Raw genomic sequence first — 27251 nt, 5'->3', positions numbered from 1 at the left:
TTGCTAGGCGGCGACGGCACGCGGAGCTTTGCTAGGCGGCGAGGGCGAGAAGGCACGCGGCGCTTTCTCAGGCGGCGAGGCGCCGAAGGCACGCACTGCTTTGCTAGGCTGCGATGCGGCGAGGCGCCCAACGCAGGCACTTCTTTGCTAGGCGCCCAAGGAACACGGCGCTTTGCTTGACGGCGACGGCACGCGCAGCTTTGCTAGGCGCCCAAGGCAGACGACGCTTTGCTAGGCAGCGAGGCGGCCAACGCACAAAGCCATTTGCTCGGCGGTCATTCGCTGCCTCGCACAAGAGCTAACCACTGTGCATGTTGGCTGTCTCACAAACAAGCAGCCTGCTGCGTCTCTTCGCTGCCTCGCCAGCTAGCAAAGTGCTGCCTCGCTTCGCCTGCAGGCGAAAAAGCCATCCGCCATGCCACTGCGCCACCTGGTGCACAAGCAAAGTGCTGCATCTCTTCGCTGCCTCGCACAATGAGCAACCACTGTGCATGGTGGCTGTCTCACAAACAAGCAGCCTGCTGCGTCTCTTCGCTGCCTCGCCAACAAGCAGAGCGCTGCGTGTATTCGCTGACTGGCAGAAAGCAAAGCACGGCGCCTCTTCGATGCCTGGCCAACAAGCAAAGCGCTCCATCTCTTCGCTGCCTCGCAAACGAAGGAAGCGCTGCGTGCCTTCGGCGCCTAGCAAAGCAGCGCGTGCCTTCGCCGCCTCGCCGCCTAAGAAAGCGCCGTGTGCCTTCGGCGCCTCCCCAATCGCTTCGTGCCTTCGCCGCCTAGCAAAGCGCCTAGCAAAGCGTCCTCAGCCTTCGCTGCCTAGCAAAGCTCCACGTCCGCTCGCCGCCTAGCAAAGCACTGTGTGCCCTCGCCGCCTCCTAGAGCGCTGCGTGCCTTCGGCGCCTGGCAAAGCACTGCGTGCCCTCGCCGCCTCCTAGAGCGCTGCGTGCCTTCGGCGCCTGCCAAAGCACTGCGTGCCCTCGCCGCCTGGCAAAGCACTGCGTCCTTGGGCGCCTGGCAAAGCGCTGCGTGCCTTCGCCGCCTCGCCGCCTAGCAAGGCGCCCTAGCCCGTCCATCACGATCAGATCGCTGCGTGCCTTCGCTGCCTCGGTGCTTAGCAAAGCGCCACGTGCCTTCGGCGCCTACAAAAGCGTCGTGTGCCTCCGGCGCTACTACGGCGTTTGCTAAGCGGCGAGGCGGCGAAGGGACGCAGCGGTGTGTGAGGCGGCGAAGGCAAGCAGCGCTTTGCTGGGCGGCGAGGCGGCGAAGGGCCGAAGCGATTGGGGAGGCGGTGAAGGGAGACGGCGCTTTGTTGGGCGGCGAGGGCGGAAGGGACGCAGCGCTTTCTTAGGCGGCGAGGCACCGAAGGCACGCGCTGCTTTGCTAGGCGCCGAAGGAACACGGCGCTTTGCTAGGCGGCGACGGCACGCGGAGCTTTGCTAGGCGGCGAGGGCGAGAAGGCACGCGGCGCTTTCTCAGGCGGCGAGGCGCCGAAGGCACGCACTGCTTTGCCAGGCGCCGAAGGCACGCACTGCTTTGCTAGGCTGCGATGCGGCGAGGCGCCCAACGCAGGCACTTCTTTGCTAGGCGCCCAAGGAACACGGCGCTTTGCTTGACGGCGACGGCACGCGCAGCTTTGCTAGGCGCCCAAGGCAGACGACGCTTTGCTAGGCAGCGAGGCGGCCAACGCACAAAGCCATTTGCTCGGCGGTCATTCGCTGCCTCGCACAAGAGCTAACCACTGTGCATGTTGGCTGTCTCACAAACAAGCAGCCTGCTGCGTCTCTTCGCTGCCTCGCCAGCTAGCAAAGTGCTGCCTCGCTTCGCCTGCAGGCGAAAAAGCCATCCGCCATGCCACTGCGCCACCTGGTGCACAAGCAAAGTGCTGCATCTCTTCGCTGCCTCGCACAATGAGCAACCACTGTGCATGGTGGCTGTCTCACAAACAAGCAGCCTGCTGCGTCTCTTCGCTGCCTCGCCAACAAGCAGAGCGCTGCGTGTATTCGCTGACTGGCAGAAAGCAAAGCACGGCGCCTCTTCGCTGCCTGGCCAACAAGCAAAGCGCTCCATCTCTTCGCTGCCTCGCAAACGAAGGAAGCGCTGCGTGCCTTCGGCGCCTAGCAAAGCAGCGCGTGCCTTCGCCGCCTCGCCGCCTAAGAAAGCGCCGTGTGCCTTCGGCGCCTCCCCAATCGCTTCGTGCCTTCGCCGCCTAGCAAAGCGCCTAGCAAAGCGTCCTCAGCCTTCGCTGCCTAGCAAAGCTCCACGTCCGCTCGCCGCCTAGCAAAGCACTGTGTGCCCTCGCCGCCTCCTAGAGCGCTGCGTGCCTTCGGCGCCTGGCAAAGCACTGCGTGCCCTCGCCGCCTCCTAGAGCGCTGCGTGCCTTCGGCGCCTGGCAAAGCGCTGAGTGCCTTCGGCGCCTGGCAAAGCACTGCGTGCCCTCGCCGCCTCCTAGAGCGCTGCGTGCCTTCGGCGCCTGGCAAAGCGCTGAGTGCCTTCGGCGCCTGGCAAAGCACTGCGTGCCCTCGCCGCCTCCTAGAGCGCTGCGTGCCTTCGGCGCCTGGCAAAGCACTGCGTGCCCTCGCCGCCTCCTAGAGCGCTGCGTGCCTTCGGCGCCTGGCAAAGCGCTGCGTGCCTTCGCCGCCTCGCCGCCTAGCAAGGCGCCCTAGCCCGTCCATCACGATCAGATCGCTGCGTGCCTTCGCTGCCTCGGTGCTTAGCAAAGCGCCACGTGCCTTCGGCGCCTACAAAAGCGCCGTGTGCCTCCGGCGCTACTACGGCGTTTGCTAAGCGGCGAGGCGGCGAAGGGACGCAGCGCTGTGTGAGGCGGCGAAGGCAAGCAGCGCTTTGCTGGGCGGCGAGGCGGCGAAGGGCCGAAGCGATTGGGGAGGCGGTGAAGGGAGACGGCGCTTTGTTGGGCGGCGAGGGCAGGAAGGGGCGCAGCGCTTTCTTAGGCGGCGAGGCACCGAAGGCACGCGCTGCTTTGCTAGGCGCCGAAGGAACACGGCGCTTTGCTAGGCGGCGACGGCACGCGGAGCTTTGCTAGGCGGCGAGGGCGAGAAGGCACGCGGCGCTTTCTCAGGCGGCGAGGCGCCGAAGGCACGCACTGCTTTGCCAGGCGCCGAAGGCACGCACTGCTTTGCTAGGCTGCGATGCGGCGAGGCGCCCAACGCAGGCACTTCTTTGCTAGGCGCCCAAGGAACACGGCGCTTTGCTTGACGGCGACGGCACGCGCAGCTTTGCTAGGCGCCCAAGGCAGACGACGCTTTGCTAGGCAGCGAGGCGGCGAACGCACAAAGCCATTTGCTCGGCGGTCATTCGCTGCCTCGCACAAGAGCTAACCACTGTGCATGTTGGCTGTCTCACAAACAAGCAGCCTGCTGCGTCTCTTCGCTGCCTCGCCAGCTAGCAAAGTGCTGCCTCGCTTCGCCTGCAGGCGAAAAAGCCATCCGCGATGCCACTGCGCCACCTGGTGCACAAGCAAAGTGCTGCATCTCTTCGCTGCCTCGCACAATGAGCAACCACTGTGCATGGTGGCTGTCTCACAAACAAGGAGACTGCTGAATCTCTTCGCTGCCTCGCCAACAAGCAGAGCGCTGCGTGTATTGGCTGACTGGCAGAAAGCAAAGCACGGCGCCTCTTCGCTGCCTGGCCAACAAGCAAAGCGCTCCATCTCTTCGCTGCCTCGCAAACGAAGGAAGCGCTGCGTGCCTTCGGCGCCTAGCAAAGCAGCGCGTGCCTTCGCCGCCTCGCCGCCTAAGAAAGCGCCGTGTGCCTTCGGCGCCTCCCCAATCGCTTCGTGCCTTCGCCGCCTAGCAAAGCGCCTAGCAAAGCGTCCTCAGCCTTCGCTGCCTAGCAAAGCTCCACGTCCGCTCGCCGCCTAGCAAAGCACTGTGTGCCCTCGCCGCCTCCTAGAGCGCTGCGTGCCTTCGGCGCCTGGCAAAGCACTGCGTGCCCTCGCCGCCTCCTAGAGCGCTGCGTGCCTTTGGCGCCTGGCAAAGCACTGCGTGCCCTCGCCGCCTCCTAGAGCGCTGCGTGCCTTCGGCGCCTGGCAAAGCGCTGCGTCCTTGGGCGCCTGGCAAAGCGCTGCGTGCCTTCGCCGCCTCGCCGCCTAGCAAGGCGCCCTAGCCCGTCCATCATGATCAGATCGCTGCGTGCCTTCGCTGCCTCGGTGCTTAGCAAAGCGCCACGTGCCTTCGGCGCCTACAAAAGCGCCGTGTGCCTCCGGCGCTACTACGGCGTTTGCTAAGCGGCGAGGCGGCGAAGGTACGCAGCGGTTTGTGAGGCGGCGAAGGCAAGCAGCGCTTTGCTGGGCGGCGAGGCGGCGAAGGGCCGAAGCGATTGGGGAGGCGGTGAAGGGAGACGGCGCTTTGTTGGGCGGCGAGGGCGGAAGGGACGCAGCGCTTTCTTAGGCGGCGAGGCACCGAAGGCACGCACTGCTTTGCTAGGCTGCGATGCGGCGAGGCGCCCAACGCAGGCACTTCTTTGCTAGGCGCCCAAGGAACACGGCGCTTTGCTTGACGGCGACGGCACGCGCAGCTTTGCTAGGCGCCCAAGGCAGACGACGCTTTGCTAGGCAGCGAGGCGGCGAACGCACAAAGCCATTTGCTCGGCGGTCATTCGCTGCCTCGCACAAGAGCTAACCACTGTGCATGTTGGCTGTCTCACAAACAAGCAGCCTGCTGCGTCTCTTCGCTGCCTCGCCAGCTAGCAAAGTGCTGCCTCGCTTCGCCTGCAGGCGAAAAAGCCATCCGCCATGCCACTGCGCCACCTGGTGCACAAGCAAAGTGCTGCATCTCTTCGCTGCCTCGCACAATGAGCAACCACTGTGCATGGTGGCTGTCTCACAAACAAGGAGACTGCTGAATCTCTTCGCTGCCTCGCCAACAAGCAGAGCGCTGCGTGTATTCGCTGAGTGGCAGAAAGCAAAGCACGGCGCCTGTTCGCTGCCTGGCCAACAAGCAAAGCGCTCCATCTCTTCGCTGCCTCGCAAACGAAGGAAGCGCTGCGTGCCTTCGGCGCCTAGCAAAGCAGCGCGTGCCTTCGCCGCCTCGCCGCCTAAGAAAGCGCCGTGTGCCTTCGGCGCCTCCCCAATCGCTTCGTGCCTTCGCCGCCTAGCAAAGCGCCTAGCAAAGCGTCCTCAGCCTTCGCTACCTAGCAAAGCTCCACGTCCGCTCGCCGCCTAGCAAAGCACTGTGTGCCCTCGCCGCCTCCTAGAGCGCTGCGTGCCTTCGGCGCCTGGCAAAGCACTGCGTGCCCTCGCCGCCTCCTAGAGCGCTGCGTGCCTTCGGCGCCTGGCAAAGCACTGCGTGCCCTCGCCGCCTGGCAAAGCACTGCGTCCTTGGGCGCCTGGCAAAGCGCTGCGTGCCTTCGCCGCCTCGCCGCCTAGCAAGGCGCCCTAGCCCGTCCACCACGATCAGATCGCTGCGTGCCTTCGGCGCCTGGCAAAGCACTGCGTGCCCTCGCCGCCTCCTAGAGCGCTGCGTGCCTTCGGCGCCTGGCAAAGCGCTGAGTGCCTTCGGCGCCTGGCAAAGCACTGCGTGCCCTCGCCGCCTCCTAGAGCGCTGCGTGCCTTCGGCGCCTGGCAAAGCGCTGAGTGCCTTCGGCGCCTGGCAAAGCACTGCGTGCCCTCGCCGCCTCCTAGAGCGCTGCGTGCCTTCGGCGCCTGGCAAAGCACTGCGTGCCCTCGCCGCCTCCTAGAGCGCTGCGTGCCTTCGGCGCCTGGCAAAGCGCTGCGTGCCTTCGCCGCCTCGCCGCCTAGCAAGGCGCCCTAGCCCGTCCATCACGATCAGATCGCTGCGTGCCTTCGCTGCCTCGGTGCTTAGCAAAGCGCCACGTGCCTTCGGCGCCTACAAAAGCGCCGTGTGCCTCCGGCGCTACTACGGCGTTTGCTAAGCGGCGAGGCGGCGAAGGGACGCAGCGCTGTGTGAGGCGGCGAAGGCAAGCAGCGCTTTGCTGGGCGGCGAGGCGGCGAAGGAAGAAGCGATTGGGGAGGCGGTGAAGGGAGACGGCGCTTTGTTGGGCGGCGAGGGCAGGAAGGGACGCAGCGCTTTCTTAGGCGGCGAGGCACCGAAGGCACGCGCTGCTTTGCTAGGCGCCGAAGGAACACGGCGCTTTGCTAGGCGGCGACGGCACGCGGAGCTTTGCTAGGCGGCGAGGGCGAGAAGGCACGCGGCGCTTTCTCAGGCGGCGAGGCGCCGAAGGCACGCACTGCTTTGCCAGGCGCCGAAGGCACGCACTGCTTTGCTAGGCTGCGATGCGGCGAGGCGCCCAACGCAGGCACTTCTTTGCTAGGCGCCCAAGGAACACGGCGCTTTGCTTGACGGCGACGGCACGCGCAGCTTTGCTAGGCGCCCAAGGCAGACGACGCTTTGCTAGGCAGCGAGGCGGCGAACGCACAAAGCCATTTGCTCGGCGGTCATTCGCTGCCTCGCACAAGAGCTAACCACTGTGCATGTTGGCTGTCTCACAAACAAGCAGCCTGCTGCGTCTCTTCGCTGCCTCGCCAGCTAGCAAAGTGCTGCCTCGCTTCGCCTGCAGGCGAAAAAGCCATCCGCCATGCCACTGCGCCACCTGGTGCACAAGCAAAGTGCTGCATCTCTTCGCTGCCTCGCACAATGAGCAACCACTGTGCATGGTGGCTGTCTCACAAACAAGGAGACTGCTGAATCTCTTCGCTGCCTCGCCAACAAGCAGAGCACTGCGTGTATTCGCTGACTGGCAGAAAGCAAAGCACGGCGCCTGTTCACTGCCTGGCCAACAAGCAAAGCGCTCCATCTCTTCGCTGCCTCGCAAACGAAGGAAGCGCTGCGTGCCTTCGGCGCCTAGCAAAGCAGCGCGTGCCTTCGCCGCCTCGCCGCCTAAGAAAGCGCCGTGTGCCTTCGGCGCCTCCCCAATCGCTTCGTGCCTTCGCCGCCTAGCAAAGCGCCTAGCAAAGCGTCCTCAGCCTTCGCTGCCTAGCAAAGCTCCACGTCCGCTCGCCGCCTAGCAAAGCACTGTGTGCCCTCGCCGCCTCCTAGAGCGCTGCGTGCCTTCGGCGCCTGGCAAAGCACTGCGTGCCCTCGCCGCCTCCTAGAGCGCTGCGTGCCTTCGGCGCCTGGCAAAGCACTGCGTGCCCTCGCCGCCTCCTAGAGCGCTGCGTGCCTTCGGCGCCTGGCAAAGCGCTGCGTCCTTGGGCGCCTGGCAAAGCGCTGCGTGCCTTCGCCGCCTCGCCGCCTAGCAAGGCGCCCTAGCCCGTCCATCACGATCAGATCGCTGCGTGCCTTCGCTGCCTCGGTGCTTAGCAAAGCGCCACGTGCCTTCGGCGCCTACAAAAGCGCCGTGTGCCTCCGGCGCTACTACGGCGTTTGCTAAGCGGCGAGGCGGCGAAGGGACGCAGCGGTGTGTGAGGCGGCGAAGGCAAGCAGTGCTTTGCTAGGCGGCGAGGCGGCGAAGGGCCGAAGCGATTGGGGAGGCGGTGAAGGGAGACGGCGCTTTGTTGGGCGGCGAGGGCGGAAGGGACGCAGCGCTTTCTTAGGCGGCGAGGCACCGAAGGCACGCACTGCTTTGCTAGGCTGCGATGCGGCGAGGCGCCCAACGCAGGCACTTCTTTGCTAGGCGCCCAAGGAACACGGCGCTTTGCTTGACGGCGACGGCACGCGCAGCTTTGCTAGGCGCCCAAGGCAGACGACGCTTTGCTAGGCAGCGAGGCGGCGAACGCACAAAGCCATTTGCTCGGCGGTCATTCGCTGCCTCGCACAAGAGCTAACCACTGTGCATGTTGGCTGTCTCACAAACAAGCAGCCTGCTGCGTCTCTTCGCTGCCTCGCCAGCTAGCAAAGTGCTGCCTCGCTTCGCCTGCAGGCGAAAAAGCCATCCGCCATGCCACTGCGCCACCTGGTGCACAAGCAAAGTGCTGCATCTCTTCGCTGCCTCGCACAATGAGCAACCACTGTGCATGGTGGCTGTCTCACAAACAAGGAGACTGCTGAATCTCTTCGCTGCCTCGCCAACAAGCAGAGCGCTGCGTGTATTCGCTGAGTGGCAGAAAGCAAAGCACGGCGCCTGTTCGCTGCCTGGCCAACAAGCAAAGCGCTCCATCTCTTCGCTGCCTCGCAAACGAAGGAAGCGCTGCGTGCCTTCGGCGCCTAGCAAAGCAGCGCGTGCCTTCGGTGCCTCGCCGCCTAAGAAAGCGCCGTGTGCCTTCGGCGCCTCCCCAATCGCTTCGTGCCTTCGCCGCCTAGCAAAGCGCCTAGCAAAGCGTCCTCAGCCTTCGCTGCCTAGCAAAGCTCCACGTCCGCTCGCCGCCTAGCAAAGCACTGTGTGCCCTCGCCGCCTCCTAGAGCGCTGCGTGCCTTCGGCGCCTGGCAAAGCACTGCGTGCCCTCGCCGCCTCCTAGAGCGCTGCGTGCCTTCGGCGCCTGCCAAAGCGCTGCGTGCCTTCGGCGCCTGGCAAAGCACTGCGTGCCCTCGCCGCCTCGCACAGCGCTGCGTCCTTGGGCGCCTGGCAAAGCGCTGCGTGCCTTCGCCGCCTCGCCGCCTAGCAAGGCGCCCTAGCCCGTCCATCACGATCAGATCGCTGCGTGCCTTCGCTGCCTCGGTGCTTAGCAAAGCGCCACGTGCCTTCGGCGCCTACAAAAGCGCCGTGTGCCTCCGGCGCTACTACGGCGTTTGCTAAGCGGCGAGGCGGCGAAGGTACGCAGCGGTTTGTGAGGCGGCGAAGGCAAGCAGCGCTTTGCTCGGCTGCGATGCGGCGAGGCGCCCAACGCAGGCACTTCTTTGCTAGGCGCCCAAGGAACACGGCGCTTTGCTTGACGGCGACGGCACGCGCAGCTTTGCTAGGCGCCCAAGGCAGACGACGCTTTGCTAGGCAGCGAGGCGGCGAACGCACAAAGCCATTTGCTCGGCGGTCATTCGCTGCCTCGCACAAGAGCTAACCACTGTGCATGTTGGCTGTCTCACAAACAAGCAGCCTGCTGCGTCTCTTTGCTGCCTCGCCAGCTAGCAAAGTGCTGCCTCGCTTCGCCTGCAGGCGAAAAAGCCATCCGCCATGCCACTGCGCCACCTGGTGCACAAGCAAAGTGCTGCATCTCTTCGCTGCCTCGCACAATGAGCAACCACTGTGCATGGTGGCTGTCTCACAAACAAGGAGACTGCTGAATCTCTTCGCTGCCTCGCCAACAAGCAGAGCGCTGCGTGTATTGGCTGACTGGCAGAAAGCAAAGCACGGCGCCTGTTCGCTGCCTGGCCAACAAGCAAAGCGCTCCATCTCTTCGCTGCCTCGCAAACGAAGGAAGCGCTGCGTGCCTTCGGCGCCTAGCAAAGCAGCGCATGCCTTCGCCGCCTCGCCGCCTAAGAAAGCGCCGTGTGCCTTCGGCGCCTCCCCAATCGCTTCGTGCCTTCGCCGCCTAGCAAAGCGCCTAGCAAAGCGTCCTCAGCCTTCGCTGCCTAGCAAAGCTCCACGTCCGCTCGCCGCCTAGCAAAGCACTGTGTGCCCTCGCCGCCTCCTAGAGCGCTGCGTGCCTTCGGCGCCTGGCAAAGCACTGCGTGCCCTCGCCGCCTCCTAGAGCGCTGCGTGCCTTCGGCGCCTGGCAAAGCACTGCGTGCCCTCGCCGCCTCCTAGAGCGCTGCGTGCCTTCGGCGCCTGGCAAAGCGCTGCGTCCTTGGGCGCCTGGCAAAGCGCTGCGTGCCTTCGCCGCCTCGCCGCCTAGCAAGGCGCCCTAGCCCGTCCATCACGATCAGATCGCTGCGTGCCTTCGCTGCCTCGGTGCTTAGCAAAGCGCCACGTGCCTTCGGCGCCTACAAAAGCGCCGTGTGCCTCCGGCGCTACTACGGCGTTTGCTAAGCGGCGAGGCGGCGAAGGGACGCAGCGCTGTGTGAGGCGGCGAAGGCAAGCAGTGCTTTGCTAGGCGGCGAGGCGGCGAAGGGCCGAAGCGATTGGGGAGGCGGTGAAGGGAGACGGCGCTTTGTTGGGCGGCGAGGGCGGAAGGGACGCAGCGCTTTCTTAGGCGGCGAGGCACCGAAGGCACGCACTGCTTTGCTAGGCTGCGATGCGGCGAGGCGCCCAACGCAGGCACTTCTTTGCTAGGCGCCCAAGGAACACGGCGCTTTGCTTGACGGCGACGGCACGCGCAGCTTTGCTAGGCGCCCAAGGCAGACGACGCTTTGCTAGGCAGCGAGGCGGCGAACGCACAAAGCCATTTGCTCGGCGGTCATTCGCTGCCTCGCACAAGAGCTAACCACTGTGCATGTTGGCTGTCTCACAAACAAGCAGCCTGCTGCGTCTCTTCGCTGCCTCGCCAGCTAGCAAAGTGCTGCCTCGCTTCGCCTGCAGGCGAAAAAGCCATCCGCCATGCCACTGCGCCACCTGGTGCACAAGCAAAGTGCTGCATCTCTTCGCTGCCTCAAACAATGAGCAACCACTGTGCATGGTGGCTGTCTCACAAACAAGGAGACTGCTGAATCTCTTCGCTGCCTCGCCAACAAGCAGAGCGCTGCCTGTATTGGCTGACTGGCAGAAAGCAAAGCACGGCGCCTGTTCGCTGCCTGGCCAACAAGCAAAGCGCTCCATCTCTTCGCTGCCTCGCAAACGAAGGAAGCGCTGCGTGCCTTCGGCGCCTAGCAAAGCAGCGCGTGCCTTCGCCGCCTCGCCGCCTAAGAAAGCGCCGTGTGCCTTCGGCGCCTCCCCAATCGCTTCGTGCCTTCGCCGCCTAGCAAAGCGCCTAGCAAAGCGTCCTCAGCCTTCGCTGCCTAGCAAAGCTCCACGTCCGCTCGCCGCCTAGCAAAGCACTGTGTGCCCTCGCCGCCTCCTAGAGCGCTGCGTGCCTTCGGCGCCTGGCAAAGCACTGCGTGCCCTCGCCGCCTCCTAGAGCGCTGCGTGCCTTCGGCGCCTGCCAAAGCGCTGCGTGCCTTCGGCGCCTGGCAAAGCACTGCGTGCCCTCGCCGCCTCGCACAGCGCTGCGTCCTTGGGCGCCTGGCAAAGCGCTGCGTGCCTTCGCCGCCTCGCCGCCTAGCAAGGCGCCCTAGCCCGTCCATCACGATCAGATCGCTGCGTGCCTTCGCTGCCTCGGTGCTTAGCAAAGCGCCACGTGCCTTTGGCGCCTACAAAAGCGCCGTGTGCCTCCGGCGCTACTACGGCGTTTGCTAAGCGGCGAGGCGGCGAAGGGACGCAGCGCTGTGTGAGGCGGCGAAGGCAAGCAGCGCTTTGCTGGGCTGCGATGCGGCGAGGCGCCCAACGCAGGCACTTCTTTGCTAGGCGCCCAAGGAACACGGCGCTTTGCTTGACGGCGACGGCACGCGCAGCTTTGCTAGGCGCCCAAGGCAGACGACGCTTTGCTAGGCAGCGAGGCGGCGAACGCACAAAGCCATTTGCTCGGCGGTCATTCGCTGCCTCGCACAAGAGCTAACCACTGTGCATGTTGGCTGTCTCACAAACAAGCAGCCTGCTGCGTCTCTTCGCTGCCTCGCCAGCTAGCAAAGTGCTGCCTCGCTTCGCCTGCAGGCGAAAAAGCCATCCGCCATGCCACTGCGCCACCTGGTGCACAAGCAAAGTGCTGCATCTCTTCGCTGCCTCGCACAATGAGCAACCACTGTGCATGGTGGCTGTCTCACAAACAAGGAGACTGCTGAATCTCTTCGCTGCCTCGCCAACAAGCAGAGCGCTGCGTGTATTCGCTGACTGGCAGAAAGCAAAGCACGGCGCCTGTTCGCTGCCTGGCCAACAAGCAAAGCGCTCCATCTCTTCGCTGCCTCGCAAACGAAGGAAGCGCTGCGTGCCTTCGGCGCCTAGCAAAGCAGCGCGTGCCTTCGCCGCCTCGCCGCCTAAGAAAGCGCCGTGTGCCTTCGGCGCCTCCCCAATCGCTTCGTGCCTTCGCCGCCTAGCAAAGCGCCTAGCAAAGCGTCCTCAGCCTTCGCTGCCTAGCAAAGCTCCACGTCCGCTCGCCGCCTGGCAAAGCACTGCGTGCCCTCGCCGCCTCCTAGAGCGCTGCGTGCCTTCGGCGCCTGGCAAAGCGCTGCGTGCCCTCGCCGCCTCCTAGAGCGCTGCGTGCCTTCGGCGCCTGGCAAAGCACTGCGTGCCCTCGCCGCCTGCCAAAGCGCTGCGTGCCTTCGGCGCCTGGCAAAGCACTGCGTGCCCTCGCCGCCTCCTAGAGCGCTGCGTGCCTTCGGCGCCTGGCAAAGCGCTGCGTCCTTGGGCGCCTGGCAAAGCGCTGCGTGCCTTCGCCGCCTCGCCGCCTAGCAAGGCGCCCTAGCCCGTCCATCACGATCAGATCGCTGCGTGCCTTCGCTGCCTCGGTGCTTAGCAAAGCGCCACGTGCCTTCGGCGCCTACAAAAGCGCCGTGTGCCTCCGGCGCTACTACGGCGTTTGCTAAGCGGCGAGGCGGCGAAGGTACGCAGCGGTGTGTGAGGCGGCGAAGGCAAGCAGCGCTTTGCTGGGCGGCGAGGCGGCGAAGGGCCGAAGCGATTGGGGAGGCGGTGAAGGGAGACGGCGCTTTGTTGGGCGGCGAGGGCGGAAGGGACGCAGCGCTTTCTTAGGCGGCGAGGCACCGAGGCACGCGCTGCTTTGCTAGGCGCCGAAGGAACACGGCGCTTTGCTAGGCGGCGACGGCACGCGCAGCTTTGCTAGGCGGCGAGGGCGAGAAGGCACGCGGCGCTTTCTCAGGCGGCGAGGCACCGAAGGCACGCACTGCTTTGCTAGGCTGCGATGCGGCGAGGCGCCCAACGCAGGCACTTCTTTGCTAGGCGCCCAAGGAACACGGCGCTTTGCTTGACGGCGACGGCACGCGCAGCTTTGCTAGGCGCCCAAGGCAGACGACGCTTTGCTAGGCAGCGAGGCGGCCAACGCACGAAGCCATTTGCTCGGCGGTCATTCGCTGCCTCGCACAAGAGCTAACCACTGTGCATGTTGGCTGTCTCACAAACAAGCAGCCTGCTGCGTCTCTTCGCTGCCTCGCCAACAAGCAGAGCGCTGCGTGTATTCGCTGACTGGCAGAAAGCAAAGCACGGCGCCTCTTCGCTGCCTGGCCAACAAGCAAAGCGCTCCATCTCTTCGCTGCCTCGCAAACGAAGGAAGCGCTGCGTGCCTTCGGCGCCTAGCAAAGCAGCGCGTGCCTTCGCCGCCTCGCCGCCTAAGAAAGCGCCGTGTGCCTTCGGCGCCTCCCCAATCGCTTCGTGCCTTCGCCGCCTAGCAAAGCGCCTAGCAAAGCGTCCTCAGCCTTCGCTGCCTAGCAAAGCTCCACGTCCGCTCGCCGCCTAGCAAAGCACTGTGTGCCCTCGCCGCCTCCTAGAGCGCTGCGTGCCTTCGGCGCCTGGCAAAGCACTGCGTGCCCTCGCCGCCTCCTAGAGCGCTGCGTGCCTTCGGCGCCTGGCAAAGCACTGCGTGCCCTCGCCGCCTGGCAAAGCACTGCGTCCTTGGGCGCCTGGCAAAGCGCTGCGTGCCTTCGCCGCCTCGCCGCCTAGCAAGGCGCCCTAGCCCGTCCATCACGATCAGATCGCTGCGTGCCTTCGCTGCCTCGGTGCTTAGCAAAGCGCCACGTGCCTTCGGCGCCTACAAAAGCGCCGTGTGCCTCCGGCGCTACTACGGCGTTTGCTAAGCGGCGAGGCGGCGAAGGTACGCAGCGGTTTGTGAGGCGGCGAAGGCAAGCAGCGCTTTGCTGGGCGGCGAGGCGGCGAAGGGCCGAAGCGATTGGGGAGGCGGTGAAGGGAGACGGCGCTTTGTTGGGCGGCGAGGGCGGAAGGGACGCAGCGCTTTCTTAGGCGGCGAGGCACCGAAGGCACGCGCTGCTTTGCTAGGCGCCGAAGGAACACGGCGCTTTGCTAGGCGGCGACGGCACGCGGAGCTTTGCTAGGCGGCGAGGGCGAGAAGGCACGCGGCGCTTTCTCAGGCGGCGAGGCGCCGAAGGCACGCACTGCTTTGCTAGGCTGCGATGCGGCGAGGCGCCCAACGCAGGCACTTCTTTGCTAGGCGCCCAAGGAACACGGCGCTTTGCTTGACGGCGACGGCACGCGCAGCTTTGCTAGGCGCCCAAGGCAGACGACGCTTTGCTAGGCAGCGAGGCGGCCAACGCACAAAGCCATTTGCTCGGCGGTCATTCGCTGCCTCGCACAAGAGCTAACCACTGTGCATGTTGGCTGTCTCACAAACAAGCAGCCTGCTGCGTCTCTTCGCTGCCTCGCCAGCTAGCAAAGTGCTGCCTCGCTTCGCCTGCAGGCGAAAAAGCCATCCGCGATGCCACTGCGCCACCTGGTGCACAAGCAAAGTGCTGCATCTCTTCGCTGCCTCGCACAATGAGCAACCACTGTGCATGGTGGCTGTCTCACAAACAAGCAGCCTGCTGAATCTCTTCGCTGCCTCGCCAACAAGCAGAGCGCTGCGTGTATTGGCTGACTGGCAGAAAGCAAAGCACGGCGCCTGTTTGCTGCCTGGCCAACAAGCAAAGCGCTCCATCTCTTCGCTGCCTCGCAAACGAAGGAAGCGCTGCGTGCCTTCGGCGCCTAGCAAAGCAGCGCGTGCCTTCGGTGCCTCGCCGCCTAAGAAAGCGCCGTGTGCCTTCGACGCCTCCCCAATCGCTTCGTGCCTTCGCCGCCTAGCAAAGCGCCTAGCAAAGCGTCCTCAGCCTTCGCTGCCTAGCAAAGCTCCACGTCCGCTCGCCGCCTGGCAAAGCACTGCGTGCCCTCGCCGCCTCCTAGAGCGCTGCGTGCCTTCGGCGCCTGGCAAAGCACTGCGTGCCCTCGCCGCCTCCTAGAGCGCTGCGTGCCTTCGGCGCCTGGCAAAGCACTGCGTGCCCTCGCCGCCTGGCAAAGCACTGCGTCCTTGGGCGCCTGGCAAAGCGCTGCGTGCCTTCGCCGCCTCGCCGCCTAGCAAGGCGCCCTAGCCCGTCCATCACGATCAGATCGCTGCGTGCCTTCGCTGCCTCGGTGCTTAGCAAAGCGCCACGTGCCTTCGGCGCCTACAAAAGCGCCGTGTGCCTCCGGCGCTACTACGGCGTTTGCTAAGCGGCGAGGCGGCGAAGGGACGCAGCGCTGTGTGAGGCGGCGAAGGCAAGCAGCGCTTTGCTGGGCGGCGAGGCGGCGAAGGGCCGAAGCGATTGGGGAGGCGGTGAAGGGAGACGGCGCTTTGTTGGGCGGCGAGGGCGGAAGGGACGCAGCGCTTTCTTAGGCGGCGAGGCACCGAAGGCACGCGCTGCTTTGCTAGGCGCCGAAGGAACACGGCGCTTTGCTAGGCGGCGACGGCACGCGGAGCTTTGCTAGGCGGCGAGGGCGAGAAGGCACGCGGCGCTTTCTCAGGCGGCGAGGCGCCGAAGGCACGCACTGCTTTGCTAGGCTGCGATGCGGCGAGGCGCCCAACGCAGGCACTTCTTTGCTAGGCGCCGAAGGAACACGGCGCTTTGCTAGGCGGCGACGGCACGCGGAGCTTTGCTAGGCGGCGAGGGCGAGAAGGCACGCGGCGCTTTCTCAGGCGGCGAGGCGCCGAAGGCACGCACTGCTTTGCTAGGCTGCGATGCGGCGAGGCGCCCAACGCAGGCACTTCTTTGCTAGGCGCCCAAGGAACACGGCGCTTTGCTTGACGGCGACGGCACGCGCAGCTTTGCTAGGCGCCCAAGGCAGACGACGCTTTGCTAGGCAGCGAGGCGGCGAACGCACAAAGCCATTTGCTCGGCGGTCATTCGCTGCCTCGCACAAGAGCTAACCACTGTGCATGTTGGCTGTCTCACAAACAAGCAGCCTGCTGCGTCTCTTCGCTGCCTCGCCAGCTAGCAAAGTGCTGCCTCGCTTCGCCTGCAGGCGAAAAAGCCATCCGCCATGCCACTGCGCCACCTGGTGCACAAGCAAAGTGCTGCATCTCTTCGCTGCCTCGCACAATGAGCAACCACTGTGCATGGTGGCTGTCTCACAAACAAGGAGACTGCTGAATCTCTTCGCTGCCTCGCCAACAAGCAGAGCGCTGCGTGTATTCGCTGAGTGGCAGAAAGCAAAGCACGGCGCCTGTTCGCTGCCTGGCCAACAAGCAAAGCGCTCCATCTCTTCGCTGCCTCGCAAACGAAGGAAGCGCTGCGTGCCTTCGGCGCCTAGCAAAGCAGCGCGTGCCTTCGCCGCCTCGCCGCCTAAGAAAGCGCCGTGTGCCTTCGGCGCCTCCCCAATCGCTTCGTGCCTTCGCCGCCTAGCAAAGCGCCTAGCAAAGCGTCCTCAGCCTTCGCTGCCTAGCAAAGCTGCACGTCCGCTCGCCGCCTAGCAAAGCACTGTGTGCCCTCGCCGCCTCCTAGAGCGCTGCGTGCCTTCGGCGCCTGGCAAAGCACTGCGTGCCCTCGCCGCCTCCTAGAGCGCTGCGTGCCTTCGGCGCCTGGCAAAGCACTGCGTCCTTGGGCGCCTGGCAAAGCGCTGCGTGCCTTCGCCGCCTCGCCGCCTAGCAAGGCGCCCTAGCCCGTCCACCACGATCAGATCGCTGCGTGCCTTCGCTGCCTCGGTGCTTAGCAAAGCGCCACGTGCCTTCGGCGCCTACAAAAGCGCCGTGTGCCTCCGGCGCTACTACGGCGTTTGCTAAGCGGCGAGGCGGCGAAGGGACGCAGCGCTGTGTGAGGCGGCGAAGGCAAGCAGCGCTTTGCTGGGCGGCGAGGCGGCGAAGGGCCGAAGCGATTGGGGAGGCGGTGAAGGGAGACGGCGCTTTGTTGGGCGGCGAGGGCGGAAGGGACGCAGCGCTTTCTTAGGCGGCGAGGCGCCGAAGGCACGCACTTCTTTGCTAGGCTGCGATGCGGCGAGGCGCCCAACGCAGGCACTTCTTTGCTAGGCGCCCAAGGAACACGGCGCTTTGCTTGACGGCGACGGCACACGCAGCTTTGCTAGGCGCCCAAGGCAGACGACGCTTTGCTAGGCAGCGAGGCGGCAAACGCACAAAGCCATTTGCTCGGCGGTCATTCGCTGCCTCGCACAAGAGCTAACCACTGTGCATGTTGGCTGTCTCACAAACAAGCAGCCTGCTGCGTCTCTTCGCTGCCTCGCCAGCTAGCAAAGTGCTGCCTCGCTTCGCCTGCAGGCGAAAAAGCCATCCGCCATGCCACTGCGCCACCTGGTGCACAAGCAAAGTGCTGCATCTCTTCGCTGCCTCGCACAATGAGCAACCACTGTGCATGGTGGCTGTCTCACAAACAAGGAGACTGCTGAATCTCTTCGCTGCCTCGCCAACAAGCAGAGCGCTGCGTGTATTCGCTGACTGGCAGAAAGCAAAGCATGGCGCCTGTTCGCTGCCTGGCCAACAAGCAAAGCGCTCCATCTCTTCGCTGCCTCGCAAACGAAGGAAGCGCTGCGTGCCTTCGGCGCCTAGCAAAGCAGCGCGTGCCTTCGCCGCCTCGCCGCCTAAGAAAGCGCCGTGTGCCTTCGGCGCCTCCCCAATCGCTTCGTGCCTTCGCCGCCTAGCAAAGCGCCTAGCAAAGCGTCCTCAGCCTTCGCTGCCTAGCAAAGCTCCACGTCCGCTCGCCGCCTAGCAAAGCACTGTGTGCCCTCGCCGCCTCCTAGAGCGCTGCGTGCCTTCGGCGCCTGGCAAAGCACTGCGTGCCCTCGCCGCCTCCTAGAGCGCTGCGTGCCTTCGGCGCCTGGCAAAGCACTGCGTGCCCTCGCCGCCTGGCAAAGCACTGCGTCCTTGGGCGCCTGGCAAAGCGCTGCGTGCCTTCGCCGCCTCGCCGCCTAGCAAGGCGCCCTAGCCCGTCCATCACGATCAGATCGCTGCGTGCCTTCGCTGCCTCGGTGCTTAGCAAAGCGCCACGTGCCTTCGGCGCCTACAAAAGCGCCGTGTGCCTCCGGCGCTACTACGGCGTTTGCTAAGCGGCGAGGCGGCGAAGGGACGCAGCGCTGTGTGAGGCGGCGAAGGCAAGCAGCGCTTTGCTGGGCGGCGAGGCGGCGAAGGGCCGAAGCGATTGGGGAGGCGGTGAAGGGAGACGGCGCTTTGTTGGGCGGCGAGGGCGGAAGGGACGCAGCGCTTTCTTAGGCGGCGAGGCACCGAAGGCACGCGCTGCTTTGCTAGGCGCCGAAGGAACACGGCGCTTTGCTAGGCGGCGACGGCACGCGGAGCTTTGCTAGGCGGCGAGGGCGAGAAGGCACGCGGCGCTTTCTCAGGCGGCGAGGCGCCGAAGGCACGCACTGCTTTGCTAGGCTGCGATGCGGCGAGGCGCCCAACGCAGGCACTTCTTTGCTAGGCGCCGAAGGAACACGGCGCTTTGCTAGGCGGCGACGGCACGCGGAGCTTTGCTAGGCGGCGAGGGCGAGAAGGCACGCGGCGCTTTCTCAGGCGGCGAGGCGCCGAAGGCACGCACTGCTTTGCTAGGCTGCGATGCGGCGAGGCGCCCAACGCAGGCACTTCTTTGCTAGGCGCCCAAGGAACACGGCGCTTTGCTTGACGGCGACGGCACGCGCAGCTTTGCTAGGCGCCCAAGGCAGACGACGCTTTGCTAGGCAGCGAGGCGGCGAACGCACAAAGCCATTTGCTCGGCGGTCATTCGCTGCCTCGCACAAGAGCTAACCACTGTGCATGTTGGCTGTCTCACAAACAAGCAGCCTGCTGCGTCTCTTCGCTGCCTCGCCAGCTAGCAAAGTGCTGCCTCGCTTCGCCTGCAGGCGAAAAAGCCATCCGCCATGCCACTGCGCCACCTGGTGCACAAGCAAAGTGCTGCATCTCTTCGCTGCCTCGCACAATGAGCAACCACTGTGCATGGTGGCTGTCTCACAAACAAGGAGACTGCTGAATCTCTTCGCTGCCTCGCCAACAAGCAGAGCGCTGCGTGTATTCGCTGAGTGGCAGAAAGCAAAGCACGGCGCCTGTTCGCTGCCTGGCCAACAAGCAAAGCGCTCCATCTCTTCGCTGCCTCGCAAACGAAGGAAGCGCTGCGTGCCTTCGGCGCCTAGCAAAGCAGCGCGTGCCTTCGCCGCCTCGCCGCCTAAGAAAGCGCCGTGTGCCTTCGGCGCCTCCCCAATCGCTTCGTGCCTTCGCCGCCTAGCAAAGCGCCTAGCAAAGCGTCCTCAGCCTTCGCTGCCTAGCAAAGCTGCACGTCCGCTCGCCGCCTAGCAAAGCACTGTGTGCCCTCGCCGCCTCCTAGAGCGCTGCGTGCCTTCGGCGCCTGGCAAAGCACTGCGTGCCCTCGCCGCCTCCTAGAGCGCTGCGTGCCTTCGGCGCCTGGCAAAGCACTGCGTCCTTGGGCGCCTGGCAAAGCGCTGCGTGCCTTCGCCGCCTCGCCGCCTAGCAAGGCGCCCTAGCCCGTCCACCACGATCAGATCGCTGCGTGCCTTCGCTGCCTCGGTGCTTAGCAAAGCGCCACGTGCCTTCGGCGCCTACAAAAGCGCCGTGTGCCTCCGGCGCTACTACGGCGTTTGCTAAGCGGCGAGGCGGCGAAGGGACGCAGCGCTGTGTGAGGCGGCGAAGGCAAGCAGCGCTTTGCTGGGCGGCGAGGCGGCGAAGGGCCGAAGCGATTGGGGAGGCGGTGAAGGGAGACGGCGCTTTGTTGGGCGGCGAGGGCGGAAGGGACGCAGCGCTTTCTTAGGCGGCGAGGCGCCGAAGGCACGCACTTCTTTGCTAGGCTGCGATGCGGCGAGGCGCCCAACGCAGGCACTTCTTTGCTAGGCGCCCAAGGAACACGGCGCTTTGCTTGACGGCGACGGCACACGCAGCTTTGCTAGGCGCCCAAGGCAGACGACGCTTTGCTAGGCAGCGAGGCGGCAAACGCACAAAGCCATTTGCTCGGCGGTCATTCGCTGCCTCGCACAAGAGCTAACCACTGTGCATGTTGGCTGTCTCACAAACAAGCAGCCTGCTGCGTCTCTTCGCTGCCTCGCCAGCTAGCAAAGTGCTGCCTCGCTTCGCCTGCAGGCGAAAAAGCCATCCGCCATGCCACTGCGCCACCTGGTGCACAAGCAAAGTGCTGCATCTCTTCGCTGCCTCGCACAATGAGCAACCACTGTGCATGGTGGCTGTCTCACAAACAAGGAGACTGCTGAATCTCTTCGCTGCCTCGCCAACAAGCAGAGCGCTGCGTGTATTCGCTGACTGGCAGAAAGCAAAGCATGGCGCCTGTTCGCTGCCTGGCCAACAAGCAAAGCGCTCCATCTCTTCGCTGCCTCGCAAACGAAGGAAGCGCTGCGTGCCTTCGGCGCCTAGCAAAGCAGCGCGTGCCTTCGGTGCCTCGCCGCCTAAGAAAGCGCCGTGTGCCTTCGGCGCCTCCCCAATCGCTTCGTGCCTTCGCCGCCTAGCAAAGCGCCTAGCAAAGCGTCCTCAGCCTTCGCTGCCTAGCAAAGCTCCACGTCCGCTCGCCGCCTAGCAAAGCACTGTGTGCCCTCGCCGCCTCCTAGAGCGCTGCGTGCCTTCGGCGCCTGGCAAAGCACTGCGTGCCCTCGCCGCCTCCTAGAGCGCTGCGTGCCTTCGGCGCCTGGCAAAGCACTGCGTGCCCTCGCCGCCTGGCAAAGCACTGCGTCCTTGGGCGCCTGGCAAAGCGCTGCGTGCCTTCGCCGCCTCGCCGCCTAGCAAGGCGCCCTAGCCCGTCCATCACGATCAGATCGCTGCGTGCCTTCGCTGCCTCGGTGCTTAGCAAAGCGCCACGTGCCTTCGGCGCCTACAAAAGCGCCGTGTGCCTCCGGCGCTACTACGGCGTTTGCTAAGCGGCGAGGCGGCGAAGGGACGCAGCGGTGTGTGAGGCGGCGAAGGCAAGCAGCGCTTTGCTGGGCGGCGAGGCGGCGAAGGGCCGAAGCGATTGGGGAGGCGGTGAAGGGAGACGGCGCTTTGTTGGGCGGCGAGGGCGGAAGGGACGCAGCGCTTTCTTAGGCGGCGAGGCACCGAAGGCACGCGCTGCTTTGCTAGGCGCCGAAGGAACACGGCGCTTTGCTAGGCGGCGACGGCACGCGGAGCTTTGCTAGGCGGCGAGGGCGAGAAGGCACGCGGCGCTTTCTCAGGCGGCGAGGCGCCGAAGGCACGCACTGCTTTGCTAGGCTGCGATGCGGCGAGGCGCCCAACGCAGGCACTTCTTTGCTAGGCGCCGAAGGAACACGGCGCTTTGCTAGGCGGCGACGGCACGCGGAGCTTTGCTAGGCGGCGAGGGCGAGAAGGCACGCGGCGCTTTCTCAGGCGGCGAGGCGCCGAAGGCACGCACTGCTTTGCTAGGCTGCGATGCGGCGAGGCGCCCAACGCAGGCACTTCTTTGCTAGGCGCCCAAGGAACACGGCGCTTTGCTTGACGGCGACGGCACGCGCAGCTTTGCTAGGCGCCCAAGGCAGACGACGCTTTGCTAGGCAGCGAGGCGGCGAACGCACAAAGCCATTTGCTCGGCGGTCATTCGCTGCCTCGCACAAGAGCTAACCACTGTGCATGTTGGCTGTCTCACAAACAAGCAGCCTGCTGCGTCTCTTCGCTGCCTCGCCAGCTAGCAAAGTGCTGCCTCGCTTCGCCTGCAGGCGAAAAAGCCATCCGCCATGCCACTGCGCCACCTGGTGCACAAGCAAAGTGCTGCATCTCTTCGCTGCCTCGCACAATGAGCAACCACTGTGCATGGTGGCTGTCTCACAAACAAGGAGACTGCTGAATCTCTTCGCTGCCTCGCCAACAAGCAGAGCGCTGCGTGTATTCGCTGAGTGGCAGAAAGCAAAGCACGGCGCCTGTTCGCTGCCTGGCCAACAAGCAAAGCGCTCCATCTCTTCGCTGCCTCGCAAACGAAGGAAGCGCTGCGTGCCTTCGGCGCCTAGCAAAGCAGCGCGTGCCTTCGCCGCCTCGCCGCCTAAGAAAGCGCCGTGTGCCTTCGGCGCCTCCCCAATCGCTTCGTGCCTTCGCCGCCTAGCAAAGCGCCTAGCAAAGCGTCCTCAGCCTTCGCTGCCTAGCAAAGCTCCACGTCCGCTCGCCGCCTAGCAAAGCACTGTGTGCCCTCGCCGCCTCCTAGAGCGCTGCGTGCCTTCGGCGCCTGGCAAAGCACTGCGTGCCCTCGCCGCCTCCTAGAGCGCTGCGTGCCCTCGCCGGCTGGCAAAGCACTGCGTCCTTGGGCGCCTGGCAAAGCGCTGCGTGCCTTCGCCGCCTCGCCGCCTAGCAAGGCGCCCTAGCCCGTCCATCACGATCAGATCGCTGCGTGCCTTCGCTGCCTCGGTGCTTAGCAAAGCGCCACGTGCCTTCGGCGCCTACAAAAGCGCCGTGTGCCTCCGGCGCTACTACGGCGTTTGCTAAGCGGCGAGGCGGCGAAGGGACGCAGCGCTGTGTGAGGCGGCGAAGGCAAGCAGCGCTTTGCTGGGCGGCGAGGCGGCGAAGGGCCGAAGCGATTGGGGAGGCGGTGAAGGGAGACGGCGCTTTGTTGGGCGGCGAGGGCGGAAGGGACGCAGCGCTTTCTTAGGCGGCGAGGCACCGAAGGCACGCGCTGCTTTGCTAGGCGCCGAAGGAACACGGCGCTTTGCTAGGCGGCGACGGCACGCGGAGCTTTGCTAGGCGGCGAGGGCGAGAAGGCACGCGGCGCTTTCTCAGGCGGCGAGGCGCCGAAGGCACGCACTGCTTTGCTAGGCTGCGATGCGGCGAGGCGCCCAACGCAGGCACTTCTTTGCTAGGCGCCCAAGGAACACGGCGCTTTGCTTGACGGCGACGGCACGCGCAGCTTTGCTAGGCGCCCAAGGCAGACGACGCTTTGCTAGGCAGCGAGGCGGCGAACGCACAAAGCCATTTGCTCGGCGGTCATTCGCTGCCTCGCACAAGAGCTAACCACTGTGCATGTTGGCTGTCTCACAAACAAGCAGCCTGCTGCGTCTCTTCGCTGCCTCGCCAGCTAGCAAAGTGCTGCCTCGCTTCGCCTGCAGGCGAAAAAGCCATCCGCCATGCCACTGCGCCACCTGGTGCACAAGCAAGGTGCTGCATCTCTTCGCTGCCTCGCACAATGAGCAACCACTGTGCATGGTGGCTGTCTCACAAACAAGGAGACTGCTGAATCTCTTCGCTGCCTCGCCAAAAAGCAGAGCGCTGCGTGTATTCGCTGACTGGCAGAAAGCAAAGCACGGCGCCTGTTCGCTGCCTGGCCAACAAGCAAAGCGCTCCATCTCTTCGCTGCCTCGCAAACGAAGGAAGCGCTGCGTGCCTTCGGCGCCTAGCAAAGCAGCGCGTGCCTTCGCCGCCTCGCCGCCTAAGAAAGCGCCGTGTGCCTTCGGCGCCTCCCCAATCGCTTCGTGCCTTCGCCGCCTAGCAAAGCGCCTAGCAAAGCGTCCTCAGCCTTCGCTGCCGAGCAAAGCTCCACGTCCGCTCACCGCCTAGCAAAGCACTGTGTGCCCTCGCCGCCTCCTAGAGCGCTGCGTGCCTTCGGCGCCTGGCAAAGCACTGCGTGCCCTCGCCGCCTCCTAGAGCGCTGCGTGCCTTCGGCGCCTGGCAAAGCACTGCGCCCTTGGGCGCCTGGCAAAGCGCTGCGTGCCTTCGCCGCCTCGCCGCCTAGCAAGGCGCCCTAGCCCGTCCATCACGATCAGATCGCTGCGTGCCTTCGCTGCCTCGGTGCTTAGCAAAGCGCCACGTGCCTTCGGCGCCTACAAAAGCGCCGTGTGCCTCCGGCGCTACTACGGCGTTTGCTAAGCGGCGAGGCGGCGAAGGGACGCAGCGGTGTGTGAGGCGGCGAAGGCAAGCAGCGCTTTGCTGGGCGGCGAGGCGGCGAAGGGCCGAAGCGATTGGGGAGGCGGTGAAGGGAGACGGCGCTTTGTTGGGCGGCGAGGGCGGAAGGGACGCAGCGCTTTCTTAGGCGGCGAGGCACCGAAGGCACGCGCTGCTTTGCTAGGCGCCGAAGGAACACGGCGCTTTGCTAGGCGGCGACGGCACGCGGAGCTTTGCTAGGCGGCGAGGGCGAGAAGGCACGCGGCGCTTTCTCAGGCGGCGAGGCGCCGAAGGCACGCACTGCTTTGCCAGGCGCCGAAGGCACGCACTGCTTTGCTAGGCTGCGATGCGGCGAGGCGCCCAACGCAGGCACTTCTTTGCTAGGCGCCCAAGGAACACGGCGCTTTGCTTGACGGCGACGGCACACGCAGCTTTGCTAGGCGCCCAAGGCAGACGACGCTTTGCTAGGCAGCGAGGCGGCGAACGCACAAAGCCATTTGCTCGGCGGTCATTCGCTGCCTCGCACAAGAGCTAACCACTGTGCATGTTGGCTGTCTCACAAACAAGCAGCCTGCTGCGTCTCTTCGCTGCCTCGCCAGCTAGCAAAGTGCTGCCTCGCTTCGCCTGCAGGCGAAAAAGCCATCCGCGATGCCACTGCGCCACCTGGTGCACAAGCAAAGTGCTGCATCTCTTCGCTGCCTCGCACAATGAGCAACCACTGTGCATGGTGGCTGTCTCACAAACAAGGAGACTGCTGAATCTCTTCGCTGCCTCGCCAACAAGCAGAGCGCTGCGTGTATTCGCTGACTGGCAGAAAGCAAAGCACGGCGCCTGTTCGCTGCCTGGCCAACAAGCAAAGCGCTCCATCTCTTCGCTGCCTCGCAAACGAAGGAAGCGCTGCGTGCCTTCGGCGCCTAGCAAAGCAGCGCGTGCCTTCGCCGCCTCGCCGCCTAAGAAAGCGCCGTGTGCCTTCGGCGCCTCCCCAATCGCTTCGTGCCTTCGCCGCCTAGCAAAGCGCCTAGCAAAGCGTCCTCAGCCTTCGCTGCCTAGCAAAGCTCCACGTCCGCTCGCCGCCTAGCAAAGCACTGTGTGCCCTCGCCGCCTCCTAGAGCGCTGCGTGCCTTCGGCGCCTGGCAAAGCACTGCGTGCCCTCGCCGCCTCCTAGAGCGCTGCGTGCCTTCGGCGCCTGGCAAAGCACTGCGTCCTTGGGCGCCTGGCAAAGCGCTGCGTGCCTTCGCCGCCTCGCCGCCTAGCAAGGCGCCCTAGCCCGTCCACCACGATCAGATCGCTGCGTGCCTTCGCTGCCTCGGTGCTTAGCAAAGCGCCACGTGCCTTCGGCGCCTACAAAAGCGCCGTGTGCCTCCGGCGCTACTACGGCGTTTGCTAAGCGGCGAGGCGGCGAAGGGACGCAGCGGTGTGTGAGGCGGCGAAGGCAAGCAGCGCTTTGCTGGGCGGCGAGGCGGCGAAGGGCCGAAGCGATTGGGGAGGCGGTGAAGGGAGACGGCGCTTTGTTGGGCGGCGAGGGCGGAAGGGACGCAGCGCTTTCTTAGGCGGCGAGGCACCGAAGGCACGCGCTGCTTTGCTAGGCGCCGAAGGAACACGGCGCTTTGCTAGGCGGCGACGGCACGCGGAGCTTTGCTAGGCGGCGAGGGCGAGAAGGCACGCGGCGCTTTCTCAGGCGGCGAGGCGCCGAAGGCACGCACTGCTTTGCTAGGCTGCGATGCGGCGAGGCGCCCAACGCAGGCACTTCTTTGCTAGGCGCCCAAGGAACACGGCGCTTTGCTTGACGGCGACGGCACGCGCAGCTTTGCTAGGCGCCCAAGGCAGACGACGCTTTGCTAGGCAGCGAGGCGGCGAACGCACAAAGCCATTTGCTCGGCGGTCATTCGCTGCCTCGCACAAGAGCTAACCACTGTGCATGTTGGCTGTCTCACAAACAAGCAGCCTGCTGCGTCTCTTCGCTGCCTCGCCAGCTAGCAAAGTGCTGCCTCGCTTCGCCTGCAGGCGAAAAAGCCATCCGCCATGCCACTGCGCCACCTGGTGCACAAGCAAAGTGCTGCATCTCTTCGCTGCCTCGCACAATGAGCAACCACTGTGCATGGTGGCTGTCTCACAAACAAGGAGACTGCTGAATCTCTTCGCTGCCTCGCCAACAAGCAGAGCGCTGCGTGTATTCGCTGACTGGCAGAAAGCAAAGCACGGCGCCTGTTCGCTGCCTGGCCAACAAGCAAAGCGCTCCATCTCTTCGCTGCCTCGCAAACGAAGGAAGCGCTGCGTGCCTTCGGCGCCTAGCAAAGCAGCGCGTGCCTTCGCCGCCTCGCCGCCTAAGAAAGCGCCGTGTGCCTTCGGCGCCTCCCCAATCGCTTCGTGCCTTCGCCGCCTAGCAAAGCGCCTAGCAAAGCGTCCTCAGCCTTCGCTGCCTAGCAAAGCTCCACGTCCGCTCGCCGCCTAGCAAAGCACTGCGTGCCCTCGCCGCCTCCTAGAGCGCTGCGTGCCTTCGGCGCCTGGCAAAGCACTGCGTCCTTGGGCGCCTGGCAAAGCGCTGCGTGCCTTCGCCGCCTCACCGCCTAGCAAGGCGCCCTAGCCCGTCCACCACGATCAGATCGCTGCGTGCCTTCGCTGCCTCGGTGCTTAGCAAAGCGCCACGTGCCTTCGGCGCCTACAAAAGCGCCGTGTGCCTCCGGCGCTACTACGGCGTTTGCTAAGCGGCGAGGCGGCGAAGGGACGCAGCGCTGTGTGAGGCGGCGAAGGCAAGCAGCGCTTTGCTGGGCGGCGAGGCGGCGAAGGGCCGAAGCGATTGGGGAGGCGGTGAAGGGAGACGGCGCTTTGTTGGGCGGCGAGGGCGGAAGGGACGCAGCGCTTTCTTAGGCGGCGAGGCACCGAAGGCACGCGCTGCTTTGCTAGGCGCCGAAGGAACACGGCGCTTTGCTAGGCGGCGACGGCACGCGGAGCTTTGCTAGGCGGCGAGGGCGAGAAGGCACGCGGCGCTTTCTCAGGCGGCGAGGCGCCGAAGGCACGCACTGCTTTGCTAGGCTGCGATGCGGCGAGGCGCCCAACGCAGGCACTTCTTTGCTAGGCGCCCAAGGAACACGGCGCTTTGCTTGACGGCGACGGCACGCGCAGCTTTGCTAGGCGCCCAAGGCAGACGACGCTTTGCTAGGCAGCGAGGCGGCGAACGCACAAAGCCATTTGCTCGGCGGTCATTCGCTGCCTCGCACAAGAGCTAACCACTGTGCATGTTGGCTGTCTCACAAACAAGCAGCCTGCTGCGTCTCTTCGCTGCCTCGCCAGCTAGCAAAGTGCTGCCTCGCTTCGCCTGCAGGCGAAAAAGCCATCCGCCATGCCACTGCGCCACCTGGTGCACAAGCAAAGTGCTGCATCTCTTCGCTGCCTCGCACAATGAGCAACCACTGTGCATGGTGGCTGTCTCACAAACAAGGAGACTGCTGAATCTCTTCGCTGCCTCGCCAACAAGCAGAGCGCTGCGTGTATTCGCTGACTGGCAGAAAGCAAAGCACGGCGCCTGTTCGCTGCCTGGCCAACAAGCAAAGCGCTCCATCTCTTCGCTGCCTCGCAAACGAAGGAAGCGCTGCGTGCCTTCGGCGCCTAGCAAAGCAGCGCGTGCCTTCGCCGCCTCGCCGCCTAAGAAAGCGCCGTGTGCCTTCGGCGCCTCCCCAATCGCTTCGTGCCTTCGCCGCCTAGCAAAGCGCCTAGC

The sequence above is a fragment of the Apteryx mantelli genome, chromosome 14, assembly GCF_036417845.1.
Source record: "Apteryx mantelli isolate bAptMan1 chromosome 14, bAptMan1.hap1, whole genome shotgun sequence".
Taxonomy (NCBI): Eukaryota; Metazoa; Chordata; class Aves; order Apterygiformes; family Apterygidae; genus Apteryx; species Apteryx mantelli.
The sequence above is the reverse complement of the archived record's forward strand: the minus strand, read 5'-3'. Positions refer to the sequence as shown.